Source organism: Ranitomeya variabilis, chromosome 3, assembly GCF_051348905.1.
Source record: "Ranitomeya variabilis isolate aRanVar5 chromosome 3, aRanVar5.hap1, whole genome shotgun sequence".
Classification (NCBI taxonomy): Eukaryota; Metazoa; Chordata; class Amphibia; order Anura; family Dendrobatidae; genus Ranitomeya; species Ranitomeya variabilis.
The window spans coordinates 589036326-589051829 of record NC_135234.1 but is presented as its reverse complement, the minus strand read 5'-3'; positions in this window follow the sequence as shown (position 1 = coordinate 589051829).

Here is a 15504-nt window from a genome sequence, read left to right as displayed (position 1 = left end):
GGCAGAAGCCGTTAGTAGGCCCTAACCACCATTTTGTTTTTTAAAAAACACTTAATGAGAGCCAGAAGGTTGAAGCTCAGCTTTATTCAGTTGAGGGCAACACCAGGCAGGGGCAGACACCGTTAGTAGGCCGGAACCAGCAATGTGTTTAAAAACAGCAGTTAATCAGAGCCGGAAGGTAGAAGCTCAGCTTTATTCAGTTGAGGGCAACACCAGGGAGGGGCAGAAGCCGTTAGTAGGCCCTAACCACCATTTTGTTTTTTAAAAAACACTTAATGAGAGCCAGAAGGTTGAAGCTCAGCTTTATTCAGTTGAGGGCAACACCAGGCAGGGGCAGACACCGTTAGTAGGCCGGAACCAGCAATGTGTTTAAAAACAGCAGTTAATCAGAGCCGGAAGGTAGAAGCTCAGCTTTATTCAGTTGAGGGCAACACCAGGGAGGGGCAGAAGCCGTTAGTAGGCCCTAACCACCATTTTGTTTTTTAAAAAACACTTAATGAGAGCCAGAAGGTTGAAGCTCAGCTTTATTCAGTTGAGGGCAACACCAGGCAGGGGCAGACACCGTTAGTAGGCCGGAACCAGCAATGTGTTTAAAAACAGCAGTTAATCAGAGCCGGAAGGTAGAAGCTCAGCTTTATTCAGTTGAGGGCAACACCAGGGAGGGGCAGAAGCCGTTAGTAGGCCCTAACCACCATTTTGTTTTTTAAAAAACACTTAATGAGAGCCAGAAGGTTGAAGCTCAGCTTTATTCAGTTGAGGGCAACACCAGGCAGGGGCAGACACCGTTAGTAGGCCGGAACCACCATTTTGTTTTTTAAAAAACACTTAATGAGAGCCAGAAGGTTGAAGCTCAGCTTTATTCAGTTGAGGGCAACACCAGGCAGGGGCAGACACCATTAGTAGGCCGGAACCACCATTTTGTTTTTTAAAAAACACTTAATGAGAGCCAGAAGGTTGAAGCTCAGCTTTATTCAGTTGAGGGCAACACCAGGCAGGGGCAGACACCGTTAGTAGGCCGGAACCACCATTTTGTTTAAAAACAGCAGTTAATCAGAGCCGGAAGGTAGAAGCTCAGCTTTATTCAGTTGAGGGCAACACCAGGGAGGGGCAGAAGCCGTTAGTAGGCCCTAACCACCATTTTGTTTTTTAAAAAACACTTAATGAGAGCCAGAAGGTTGAAGCTCAGCTTTATTCAGTTGAGGGCAACACCAGGCAGGGGCAGACACCGTTAGTAGGCCGGAACCAGCAATGTGTTTAAAAACAGCAGTTAATCAGAGCCGGAAGGTAGAAGCTCAGCTTTATTCAGTTGAGGGCAACACCAGGGAGGGGCAGAAGCCGTTAGTAGGCCCTAACCACCATTTTGTTTTTTAAAAAACACTTAATGAGAGCCAGAAGGTTGAAGCTCAGCTTTATTCAGTTGAGGGCAACACCAGGCAGGGGCAGACACCGTTAGTAGGCCGGAACCAGCAACGTGTTTAAAAACAGCAGTTAATCAGAGCCGTAAGGTAGAAGCTCAGCTTTATTCAGTTGAGGGCAACACCAGGGAGGGGCAGAAGCCGTTAGTAGGCCCTATCCACCATTTTGTTTTTTAAAAAACACTGAATGAGAGCCAGAAGGTTGAAGCTCAGCTTTATTCAGTTGAGGGCAACACCAGGCAGGGGCAGACACCGTTAGTAGGCCGGAACCAGCAATGTGTTTAAAAACAGCAGTTAATCAGAGCCGGAAGGTAGAAGCTCAGCTTTATTCAGTTGAGGGCAACACCAGGGAGGGGCAGAAGCCGTTAGTAGGCCCTAACCACCATTTTGTTTTTTAAAAAACACTTAATGAGAGCCAGAAGGTTGAAGCTCAGCTTTATTCAGTTGAGGGCAACACCAGGCAGGGGCAGACACCGTTAGTAGGCCGGAACCACCATTTTGTTTTTTAAAAAACACTTAATGAGAGCCAGAAGGTTGAAGCTCAGCTTTATTCAGTTGAGGGCAACACCAGGCAGGGGCAGACACCGTTAGTAGGCCGGAACCACCATTTTGTTTTTTAAAAAACACTTAATGAGAGCCAGAAGGTTGAAGCTCAGCTTTATTCAGTTGAGGGCAACACCAGGCAGGGGCAGACACCGTTAGTAGGCCGGAACCACCATTTTGTTTAAAAACAGCAGTTAATCAGAGCCGGAAGGTAGAAGCTCAGCTTTATTCAGTTGAGGGCAACACCAGGGAGGGGCAGAAGCCGTTAGTAGGCCCTAACCACCATTTTGTTTTTTAAAAAACACTTAATGAGAGCCAGAAGGTTGAAGCTCAGCTTTATTCAGTTGAGGGCAACACCAGGCAGGGGCAGACACCGTTAGTAGGCCGGAACCAGCAATGTGTTTAAAAACAGCAGTTAATCAGAGCCGGAAGGTAGAAGCTCAGCTTTATTCAGTTGAGGGCAACACCAGGGAGGGGCAGAAGCCGTTAGTAGGCCCTAACCACCATTTTGTTTTTTAAAAAACACTTAATGAGAGCCAGAAGGTTGAAGCTCAGCTTTATTCAGTTGAGGGCAACACCAGGCAGGGGCAGACACCGTTAGTAGGCCGGAACCACCATTTTGTTTTTTAAAAAACACTTAATGAGAGCCAGAAGGTTGAAGCTCAGCTTTATTCAGTTGAGGGCAACACCAGGCAGGGGCAGACACCGTTAGTAGGCCCTAACCACCATTTTGTTTTTTAAAAAACACTTAATGAGAGCCAGAAGGTTGAAGCTCAGCTTTATTCAGTTGAGGGCAACACCAGGCAGGGGCAGACACCGTTAGTAGGCCGGAACCACCATTTTGTTTTTTAAAAAACACTTAATGAGAGCCAGAAGGTTGAAGCTCAGCTTTATTCAGTTGAGGGCAACACCAGGCAGGGGCAGACACCGTTAGTAGGCCGGAACCACCATTTTGTTTTTTAAAAAACACTTAATGAGAGCCAGAAGGTTGAAGCTCAGCTTTATTCAGTTGAGGGCAACACCAGGCAGGGGCAGACACCGTTAGTAGGCCGGAACCAGCAATGTGTTTAAAAACAGCAGTTAATCAGAGCCGGAAGGTAGAAGCTCAGCTTTATTCTGTTGAGGGCAACACCAGGGAGGGGCAGAAGCCGTTAGTAGGCCCTAACCACCATTTTGTTTTTTAAAAAACACTTAATGAGAGCCAGAAGGTTGAAGCTCAGCTTTATTCAGTTGAGGGCAACACCAGGCAGGGGCAGACACCGTTAGTAGGCCGGAACCACCATTTTGTTTTTTAAAAAACACTTAATGAGAGCCAGAAGGTTGAAGCTCAGCTTTATTCAGTTGAGGGCAACACCAGGCAGGGGCAGACACCGTTAGTAGGCCGGAACCAGCAATGTGTTTAAAAACAGCAGTTAATCAGAGCCGGAAGGTAGAAGCTCAGCTTTATTCAGTTGAGGGCAACACCAGGGAGGGGCAGAAGCCGTTAGTAGGCCCTAACCACCATTTTGTTTTTTAAAAAACACTTAATGAGAGCCAGAAGGTTGAAGCTTAGCTTTATTCAGTTGAGGGCAACACCAGGCAGGGGCAGACACCGTTAGTAGGCCGGAACCAGCAATGTGTTTAAAAACAGCAGTTAATCAGAGCCGGAAGGTAGAAGCTCAGCTTTATTCAGTTGAGGGCAACACCAGGGAGGGGCAGAAGCCGTTAGTAGGCCCTAACCACCATTTTGTTTTTTAAAAAACACTTAATGAGAGCCAGAAGGTTGAAGCTCAGCTTTATTCAGTTGAGGGCAACACCAGGGAGGGGCAGAAGCCGTTAGTAGGCCGGAACCAGCAATGTGTTTAAAAACAGCAGTTAATCAGAGCCGGAAGGTAGAAGCTCAGCTTTATTCAGTTGAGGGCAACACCAGGGAGGGGCAGAAGCCGTTAGTAGGCCCTAACCACCATTTTGTTTTTTAAAAAACACTTAATGAGAGCCAGAAGGTTGAAGCTCAGCTTTATTCAGTTGAGGGCAACACCAGGGAGGGGCAGAAGCCGTTAGTAGGCCCTAACCACCATTTTGTTTTTTAAAAAACACTTAATGAGAGCCAGAAGGTAGAAGCTCAGCTTTATTCAGTTGAGGACAACTTGAATTAGGGACTGCATACAGACTTAGCAGGCTGTCCCCTGTGTGGACCATGCATCCAATACATTATCCCATTGAGCCACAAAGGACACGTAACCTTCCGTGGCCATGCCTACAGGTCCATGTGTCTGTTGTCAGGTGTACCTTTGTCAGTGTAGGCCTATTGGAAGGAGGGACCGCAGACAGGCTTCGAAGGCCTAACACAATAAAATGGGCTGGCTGTAGGCACTTTAAAATTGGTTCCAGGGGTACACGGGCAGCATTGGTCTGGTCAGTGGAGGCCTAGTGGAAGGAGGGACCGCAGACAGGCTTCGAAGGCCTAACACAATAAAATGGGCTGGCTGTAGGCACTTTAAAATTGGTTCCAGGGGTACACGGGCAGCAGTGGTCTGGTCAGTGGAGGCCTAGTGGAAGGAGGGACCGCAGACAGGCTTCGAAGGCCTAAAATAACAAACAATAGGCTCATGGCAGTTTTACAGCGGTTACATGGATAAACGGGCAGGCAGCTTGGTGGTGAGTGGAGGAGTATTTAAAGTAGGGACCGCAGACAGGCTATCAAAGGCCTAAAATAACAAACAATAGGCTCATGGCAGTTTTACAGCGGTTACATGGATACACAGGCAGCTTGGTGGTGAGTGGAGGAGTATTTAAAGTAGGGACCGCAGACAGGCTATCAAAGGCCTAAAATAACAAACAATAGTCTCATGGCAGTTTTACAGCTGTTACATGGATACACGGGCAGGCAGCTGGTGATGAGTGGAGGAGTATTTAAAGTAGGGACCGCAGACAGGCTATCAAAGGCCTAAAATAACAAACAATAGGCTCATGGCAGTTTTACAGCGGTTACATGGATACACGGGCAGGCAGCTGGTGATGAGTGGAGGAGTATTTAAAGTAGGGACCGCAGACAGGCTATCAAAGGCCTAAAAAAACAAACAATAGGCTCATGGCAGTTTTACAGCGGTTACATGGATACACGGGCAGGCAGCTGGTGATGAGTGGAGGAGTATTTAAAGTAGGGACCGCAGACAGGCTATCAAAGGCCTAAAATAACAAACAATAGGCTCATGGCAGTTTTACAGCGGTTACATGGATACACGGGCAGGCAGCTGGTGATGAGTGGAGGAGTATTTAAAGTAGGGACCGCAGACAGGCTATCAAAGGCCTAAAATAACAAACAATAGGCTCATGGCAGTTTTACAGCGGTTACATGGATACACAGGCAGCTGGTGATGAGTGGAGGAGTATTCAAAGTAGGGACCGCAGACAGGCTATCAAAGGCCTAAAATAACAAACAATAGGCTCATGGCAGTTTTACAGCGGTTACATGGATACACGGGCAGGCAGCTGGTGATGAGTGGAGGAGTATTTAAAGTAGGGACCGCAGACAGGCTATCAAAGGCCTAAAATAACAAACAATAGGCTCATGGCAGTTTTACAGCGGTTACATGGATACACGGGCAGGCAGCTGGTGATGAGTGGAGGAGTATTTAAAGTAGGGACCGCAGACAGGCTATCAAAGGCCTAAAATAACAAACAATAGGCTCATGGCAGTTTTACAGCGGTTACATGGATACACAGGCAGCTTGGTGGTGAGTGGAGGAGTATTTAAAGTAGGGACCGCAGACAGGCTATCAAAGGCCTAAAATAACAAACAATAGGCTCATGGCAGTTTTACAGCGGTTACATGGATACACGGGCAGGCAGCTGGTGATGAGTGGAGGAGTATTTAAAGTAGGGACCGCAGACAGGCTATCAAAGGCCTAAAATAACAAACAATAGGCTCATGGCAGTTTTACAGCGGTTACATGGATACACAGGCAGCTTGGTGGTGAGTGGAGGAGTATTTAAAGTAGGGACCGCAGACAGGCTATCAAAGGCCTAAAATAACAAACAATAGGCTCATGGCAGTTTTACAGCGGTTACATGGATACACGGGCAGGCAGCTGGTGAAGAGTGGAGGAGTATTTAAAGTAGGGACCGCAGACAGGCTATCAAAGCCCTAAAATAACAAACAATAGGCTCATGGCAGTTTTACAGCGGTTACATGGATACACAGGCAGCTTGGTGGTGAGTGGAGGAGTATTTAAAGTAGGGACCGCAGACAGGCTATCAAAGGCCTAAAATAACAAACAATAGGCTCATGGCAGTTTTACAGCGGTTACATGGATACACGGGCAGGCAGCTGGTGATGAGTGGAGGAGTGTTGTGAATTTGGATTCTGGGCTCCCCCGGTGGCCGCTTGTGGAATTGGACTTGTCATCCTCTTTCCTGTTTCACCTGGTTCCATCAGTAGTGGGTGTCGCTATTTAAGCTCATTTCTCTGGTGGTTTCTTGCCGGTCAACAATGTTATCTGATGCCTCTCAGTGCTTGTTCCTGCTTCTAGACTACTACTAGATAAGTTGGACTTTTGTCCATGTTTTGTTTTGCCTATTTGTTCCAGTTCACAGCTGAAGTTTTGTTACTGTGTCTGGAAAGCTCTCGTTGATCAGGGATTGCTACTCTGGCGTTATGAGTTAATGCCAGAGTTTAAGGTAATCTCTGGGTGGTGTTTTGTTAGTGTTTTTCTGCTGACCATGAAAGTATACTATCTGTCTTCTGCTGTCTAGTAAGCGGACCTCAAATTTGCTAAGACTATTTTCCTGCTGCGTTTGTTGTTTCATCTGAACTCACCGTCATTATATGTGGGGGGCTACTGTCTTCTTTGGAATATTTCTCTAGAGGTGAGCCAGGTCTTATATTTCCCTCTGCTAGCTATTTAGGTCTTAGGCCAGAGCTGGGCATCTAGCGATAAATAGGAAATGCTACCTGGCTATTTCTAGTTGCGCGGCAGGCTTAGTTCATGGTCAGTATAGTTCCATCTTCCGAGAGCTTGTCCCTCTATAGGCTTGCTATGATCTCTGCCTGCAGAGATCATGACAGTTTGACCGGCCAATAAAGTGTTAAAGACCCAGGTTGAGAAAGGAGAGTTATAAGAAGTCTGCTGGAATTTTTTTTTTTTTTTTTTTCCTCCAGTCTGCCTTGCTGCAGTCTTTTTTCTCTCTCTCCTCCTAATCTCTGTATGGCTCTGTGTGCACCTGACAATAATGGATCTCCAGAGTGTAACTGCGGGTTTGAATAATCTCATCACGAAAGTACAAAATTTACAAGATTTTGTGGTACATGCTCCGGTATCTGAGCCGAGAATTCCTTTGCCGGAGTTCTTCACAGGGAATAGAGCTAGCTTCCAGAATTTCCGAAATAATTGTAAGCTTTATTTGTCCCTGAAGTCTCGTTCAGCTGGAGACCCTGCTCAGCAGGTTAGGATTGTGATTTCCTTGCTCAGGGGTGACCCTCAAGATTGGGCCTTCTCATTGCCAGCAGGGGATCCTGCGTTACGCGATGTGGATGCGTTTTTTCTGGCCTTGGGCTTGCTTTATGAGGAACCTCATTTGGAACTTCAGGCAGAAAAAACTTTGATGGCACTATCTCAGGGGCAAGACGAAGCTGAAGTTTTCTGCCAAAAATTCCGTAAATGGTCTGTGCTTACTCAGTGGAATGAGTGCGCCTTGGCGGCAACTTTCAGAGAAGGTCTCTCTGATGCCGTTAAGGATGTTATGGTGGGGTTCCCTGTGCCTGCAGGTCTGAATGAGTCCATGACAATGGCTATTCAGATTGATAGGCGTCTGCGGGAGCGCAAACCGGTGCACCATCTGGCGGTGTCTATGGAAAAGACGCCAGAAAGTATGCAGTGTGATAGAATTCTGTCCAGGAGCGAGCGACAGAATTTTAGACGGAAGAATGGATTGTGTTTCTATTGTGGGGATTCTACTCATGTTATATCAGCATGCTCTAGGCGTACAAAGAAGCTTGATAAGTCTGTTTCCATTGGCACCATTCAGTCTAAGTTTATTTTGTCTGTAACCCTGATTTGCTCTTTGTCATCCATTGCCACGGACGCCTATGTTGACTCTGGCGCCGCTCTGAGTCTTATGGATTGGTCCTTTGCCAATCGTTGTGGTTTTGATTTAGAGCCTTTGGAGACTCTTATTCCTCTGAAGGGGATTGACTCCACCCCATTGGCTAATAATAAACCACAATACTGGACACAAGTAACCATGCGTATCAATCCGGATCACCAGGAGATTATTCGTTTCCTGGTGCTGTATAATTTACATGACGATTTGGTACTGGGATTGCCATGGTTGCAGTCTCACAACCCAGTCTTGGACTGGAGAGCAATGTCTGTGTTGAGCTGGGGATGTAAGGGTATTCATGGGGACTTACCTTTGGTTTCTATTTCGTCGTCCATTCCCTCTGAAGTCCCTGAGTTCCTCTCTGATTATCAAGATGTCTTTGACGAACCCAAGCTTGGGTCGTTACCTCCGCACCGTGAGTGCGATTGTGCCATAGATTTGATACCGGGTTGTAAATATCCCAAGGGTCGTTTGTTTAATCTGTCTGTGCCGGAACATGCTGCTATGCGGGAATATATAAAGGAGTCTTTGGAAAAGGGACATATTCGTCCATCTTCTTCTCCCTTGGGAGCTGGGTTTTTCTTTGTCTCAAAAAAAGACGGCTCTTTGAGACCATGTATTGATTATCGGCTTCTGAATAAGATCACTGTTAAGTATCAATACCCATTGCCATTGCTTACTGATTTGTTTGCTCGTATAGAGGGTGCTAAGTGGTTCTCTAAAATTGATCTTCGTGGGGCGTATAATTTGGTGCGGATCAGGCAGGGGGATGAGTGGAAGACCGCATTTAATACGCCCGAGGGCCACTTTGAGTATTTGGTCATGCCTTTCGGTCTTTCTAATGCCCCTTCAGTTTTCCAGTCTTTTATGCATGATATTTTCCGCGATTTTCTGGATAAATTTATGATAATATATCTGGATGATATTCTGATTTTTTCTGATGACTGGGACTCTCATGTCCAGCAGGTCAGGAGAGTTTTTCAGGTTCTGCGGTCTAATTCTTTATGTGTGAAGGGGTCTAAGTGCGTTTTTGGGGTCCAGAAAATTTCCTTTTTGGGGTATATTTTTTCTCCCTCTTCCATTGAGATGGATCCCGTCAAGGTGCAAGCTATTTGTGACTGGACTCAGCCCTCCTCTCTTAAGGGTCTTCAGAGATTTTTGGGCTTTGCCAACTTTTACCGCCGATTTATTGCTGGTTTTTCGGATGTCGTTAAACCACTGACTGATTTGACCAGACAAGGCGCTGATGTTGCTAATTGGTCCCCTCATGCTGTAGAGGCCTTTCAGGAGCTTAAGCGCCGTTTTGCCTCTGCCCCTGTGTTGCGTCAGCCTGATGTGAATCTGCCTTTTCAGGTTGAGGTTGACGCTTCGGAGATCGGAGCTGGGGCAGTGTTGTCGCAGAAAGGTTCCGACTGCTCCGTCATTAGGCCTTGTGCCTTCTTTTCTCGCAAATTTTCGCCCGCAGAGCGGAATTATGATGTTGGGAATCGGGAGCTTTTGGCCATGAAGTGGGCGTTTGAGGAGTGGCGCCATTGGCTCGAGGGGGCTAGGCATCAGGTGGTGGTATTGACTGACCACAAAAATTTGATTTATCTTGAGACTGCCAGACGCCTGAATCCTAGACAGGCGCGCTGGTCTTTATTTTTTTCTCGCTTTAATTTTGTGGTGTCATACCTACCGGGTTCTAAGAATGTTAAGGCAGATGCCCTTTCTAGGAGTTTTGACCCGGACTCTCCTGGTAATTCTGAACCCACAGGTATCCTTAGGGAGGGAGTAATTTTGTCGGCCGTTTCTCCTGATCTGCGGCGGTCCTTGCAAGAGTTTCAGGCGGATAGACCGGATCGTTGTCCGCCTGATAGACTGTTTGTTCCGGATGATTGGACCAGCAGAGTCATCTCTGAGGTACATTCTTCTGCATTGGCAGGTCATCCCGGAATTTTTGGTACCAGGGATTTGGTGGCAAGATCCTTCTGGTGGCCTTCCCTGTCACGAGATGTGCGAGTCTTTGTGCAGTCATGTGACGTTTGTGCTCGGGCCAAGTCTTGTAGTTCTCGGGCTAGCGGACTGCTGTTGCCCTTGCCTATTCCTAAGAGGCCTTGGACACACATCTCGATGGATTTTATTTCAGATCTGCCTGTTTCCCAGAAGATGTCTGTCATCTGGGTGGTCTGTGACCGTTTCTCTAAAATGGTCCATTTGGTTCCTCTGCCCAAGTTGCCTTCTTCCTCTGAGTTGGTTCCTCTGTTTTTTCAGAATGTTGTCCGATTGCACGGTATTCCTGAGAATATTGTTTCTGACAGAGGTACCCAATTTGTGTCTAGATTTTGGCGGGCATTCTGTGCTAGGATGGGCATAGATTTGTCTTTTTCATCTGCTTTTCACCCTCAGACTAATGGCCAGACCGAGCGGACTAATCAGACCCTGGAGACATATCTGAGGTGTTTTGTCTCTGCTGACCAGGATGATTGGGTTGCTTTTTTGCCATTGGCAGAGTTCGCCCTCAATAATCGGGCCAGCTCTTCCACCTTGGTGTCCCCGTTTTTCTGTAATTCGGGGTTTCACCCTCGATTTTCCTCCGGTCAGGTGGAATCCTCGGATTGTCCTGGAGTGGATGCGGTGGTGGAGAGATTGCATCACATCTGGGGGCAGGTTATGGACAATTTGAAGTTGTCCCAGGAGAAGACTCAGCGTTTTGCCAACCGTCATCGTCGTGTTGGTTCTCGGCTTTGTGTTGGAGATTTGGTGTGGTTGTCTTCTCGTTTTGTCCCTATGAGGGTCTCTTCTCCTAAGTTTAAACCTCGGTTCATCGGCCCTTATAGAATATTGGAGATTCTTAATCCTGTTTCTTTCCGTTTGGACCTCCCTGCGTCCTTTTCCATTCATAACGTTTTTCATCGGTCGTTATTGCGCAGGTATGAGTTACCTGTGGTACCTTCAGTTGAGCCTCCTGCTCCGGTGTTGGTTGAGGGTGAGTTGGAGTACGTTGTGGAGAAAATTTTGGACTCTCGTGTTTCCAGACGGAGACTCCAGTATCTGGTCAACTGGAAGGGTTACGGCCAGGAGGATAATTCTTGGGTCAATGCATCTGATGTTCATGCTTCTAATCTTGTTCGTGCCTTCCATAGGGCTCATCCTGGTCGCCCTGGTGGATCTGGTGAGGGTTCGGTGCCCCCTCCTTGAGGGGGGGGTACTGTTGTGAATTTGGATTCTGGGCTCCCCCGGTGGCCGCTTGTGGAATTGGACTTGTCATCCTCTTTCCTGTTTCACCTGGTTCCATCAGTAGTGGGTGTCGCTATTTAAGCTCATTTCTCTGGTGGTTTCTTGCCGGTCAACAATGTTATCTGATGCCTCTCAGTGCTTGTTCCTGCTTCTAGACTACTACTAGATAAGTTGGACTTTTGTCCATGTTTTGTTTTGCCTATTTGTTCCAGTTCACAGCTGAAGTTTTGTTACTGTGTCTGGAAAGCTCTCGTTGATCAGGGATTGCTACTCTGGCGTTATGAGTTAATGCCAGAGTTTAAGGTAATCTCTGGGTGGTGTTTTGTTAGTGTTTTTCTGCTGACCATGAAAGTATACTATCTGTCTTCTGCTGTCTAGTAAGCGGACCTCAAATTTGCTAAGACTATTTTCCTGCTGCGTTTGTTGTTTCATCTGAACTCACCGTCATTATATGTGGGGGGCTACTGTCTTCTTTGGAATATTTCTCTAGAGGTGAGCCAGGTCTTATATTTCCCTCTGCTAGCTATTTAGGTCTTAGGCCAGAGCTGGGCATCTAGCGATAAATAGGAAATGCTACCTGGCTATTTCTAGTTGCGCGGCAGGCTTAGTTCATGGTCAGTATAGTTCCATCTTCCGAGAGCTTGTCCCTCTATAGGCTTGCTATGATCTCTGCCTGCAGAGATCATGACAGAGGAGTATTTAAAGTAGGGACCGCAGACAGGCTATCAAAGGCCTAAAATAACAAACAATAGGCTCATGGCAGTTTTACAGCGGTTACATGGATACACAGGCAGCTTGGTGGTGAGTGGAGGAGTATTTAAAGTAGGGACCGCAGACAGGCTATCAAAGGCCTAAAATAACAAACAATAGGCTCATGGCAGTTTTACAGCGGTTACATGGATACACGGGCAGGCAGCTGGTGATGAGTGGAGGAGTATTTAAAGTAGGGACCGCAGACAGGCTATCAAAGGCCTAAAATAACAAACAATAGGCTCATGGCAGTTTTACAGCGGTTACATGGATACACAGGCAGCTTGGTGGTGAGTGGAGGAGTATTTAAAGTAGGGACCGCAGACAGGCTATCAAAGGCCTAAAATAACAAACAATAGGCTCATGGCAGTTTTACAGCGGTTACATGGATACACGGGCAGGCAGCTGGTGATGAGTGGAGGAGTATTTAAAGTAGGGACCGCAGACAGGCTATCAAAGGCCTAAAATAACAAACAATAGGCTCATGGCAGTTTTACAGCGGTTACATGGATACACGGGCAGGCAGCTGGTGATGAGTGGAGGAGTATTTAAAGTAGGGACCGCAGACAGGCTATCAAAGGCCTAAAATAACAAACAATAGGCTCATGGCAGCTTTACAGCGGTTACATGGATACACAGGCAGCTTGGTGGTGAGTGGAGGAGTAGTGCAAGGAGTGTCTGTCCCAGTACTCCCAAAATATAAATAGATGTTAATGTCTCGCAAAACAACCAAAACAAAAAAAAAGGTGGCATACTTAGGTACAGGGGTGGGCTCATCTACTGAGTTTCTGACATAGTAATTTGGCAGTAATTATTTAATGGTGCCAATATAGGACACAGACACATACTACTTTAAGTTGCATCATAGATGTCTACAAATTTGTATTGTCAGTGCCAGACATTGAATGATGTCAGCGAATAGACTAAAGATTGGTGGAGCTGTGCGACATAATTTTGCACGTGGTAGAGCACATTTTGAGCTGGGGTAGGGGGGAACTCTCTTGAGGCCGGCGGGACCGCCCCAGGGCCCCTCATGTTACAACGGTGTGTCTGACGTTGGGTGCGCACCGCCACCGCCAGAGACACTACATTGTACTATGAGGGACCCAGTAGCAATGCCGTCAACCAAAAGCGAGCACACCCACCTCTTCAGACAAACAGCAGTCTCACGGGTGCTTGCGCCAAGTCGCGATACCACGGCCCCGTGTGGGGAGTTTTGCCATTTAGGGAGGTGTAAACATGTCGTATGCTGTACAATCAGCTGCAGCAAATTAGACATTAGAAAAGTAATTCACAGGCAAGAGCTTTTCATAGGAAAGCTAGGTGTCGGCCGGGCAAGGTGGGGCAAAAGATTTCGAAATCCAGTTGTGGTTCATTTTAATGAATGTTAGATCGTCAACATTTTGGGTAGCCAGACGAGTCCTTTTTTCGGTTAATATTGAACCTGCAGCACTGAATACTCTTTCTGATAGGACACTTGCTGCCGGGCAAGCAAGCTCCTGCAATGCATATTCTGCCAATTCTGGCCAGGTGTCTAATTTGGAGGCCCAGTAATCAAATGGGAATGACGGTTGAGGGAGAACATCGATAAGGGATGAAAAATAGTTAGTAACCATACTGGACAAATGTTGTCTCCTGTCACTTTCAATTGATGCAGCAGTACCTGTCCTGTCTGCGGTCATAGCAAAATCACTCCACAACCTGGTCAGAAAACCCCTCTGTCCAACGCCACTTCTGATGTGTGCACCCCTAACACTCCTAGTCTGCTGCCCCCTGGAGCTCGTGTGAGAACGATCACGTGCGCTGTGTGCTGGGAATGCCTGAAGCAAACGGTCAACAAGAGTTGATTGTTTGGTTGCTAATATTAGTTCCAAGTTCTCATGTGGCATAATATTTTGCAATTTGCCTTTATAGCGTGGATCAAGGAGGCAGGCCAACCAGTAATCGTCATCGTTCATCATTTTCGTAATGCGTGTGTCCCTTTTTAGGATACGTAAGGCATAATCCGCCATGTGGGCCAAAGTTCCAGTTGTCAAATCTCCGGTTGTGATTGGTTGAGGGGCAGTTGCAGGCAAATCTACGTCACTTGTGTCCCTCAAAAAACCAGAACCCGGCCGTGACACGCAACCAATTTCCTGTGCCCCCGGGAAAGGTTCGGCATTAAAAATATACTCATCCCCATCATCCTCCTCGTCCTCCACCTCCTCTTCGCCCGCTACCTCGTCCTGTACACTGCCCTGACCAGACAATGGCTGACTGTCATCAAGGCTTTCCTCTTCCTCTGGTGCAGACGCCTGCTCCTTTATGTGCGTCAAACTTTGCATCAGCAGACGCATTAGGGGGATGCTCATGCTTATTACGGCGTTGTCTGCACTAACCAGCCGTGTGCATTCCTCAAAACACTGAAGGACTTGACACATGTCTTGTATCTTAGACCACTGCACACCTGACAACTCCATGTCTGCCATCCTACTGCCTGCCCGTGTATCCTCCCACAAATAAATAACAGCACGCCTCTGTTCGCACAGTCTCTGAAGCATGTGCAGTGTTGAGTTCCACCTTGTTGCAACGTCTATGATGAGGCGATGCTGGCGAAGGTTCAAAGACCGCTGATAGGTCTGCATACGGCTGGCGTGTACAGGCGAACGTCGGATATGTGAGCAAAGTGCACGCACTTTGAGGAGCAGGTCGGAGAACCCAGGATAAGTTTTCAATAAGCACTGCACCACCAGGTTTAAGGTGTGAGCCAGGCAATGAATGTGTTTCAGTTGGGAAAGGGAGATGGCAGCCATGAAATTCCTTCCGTTATCACTCACTACCTTGCCTGCCTCAAGATCTACTGTGCCCAGCCACGACTGCGTTTCTTGTTGCAAGAACTCGGACAGAACTTCCGCGGTGTGTCTGTTGTCGCCCAAACACTTCATAGCCAATACAGCCTGCTGACGCTTGGCAGTAGCTGGCCCATAATGGGACAACTGGTGTGCAACAGTGTCATCTGCCGATGGAGTGGTTGGCAGACTGCATTCTGTGGAAGAGCTGTAGCTTCTGCAGGAGGACGAGGAGGAGGAGGAGGAGGGGGTGCGAACGCCTACAGCCAACTGTTTCCTAGACCGTGGGCTAGGCACAACTGTCCCTAAATTGATGTCGCCTGTGGACCCTGCATCCACCACATTCACCCAGTGTGCCGTGATGGACACATAACGTCCCTGGCCATGCCTACTGGTCCATGCATCTGTAGTCAGGTGCACCTTTGTACTCACAGATTGCCTGAGTGCATGGACGATGCGCTGTTTAACATGCTGGTGCAGGGCTGGGATGGCTTTTCTGGAAAAAAAGTGTCGACTGGGTAGCTCGTATCGTGGTTCAGCGTACTCCATCAGGGCTTTGAAAGCTTCGCTTTCAACTAACCGGTAGGGCATCATCTCTAACGAGATTAGTCTAGCTATGTGGGCGTTAAAACCCTGTGTACGCGGATGCGAGGATAAGTACTTCCTTT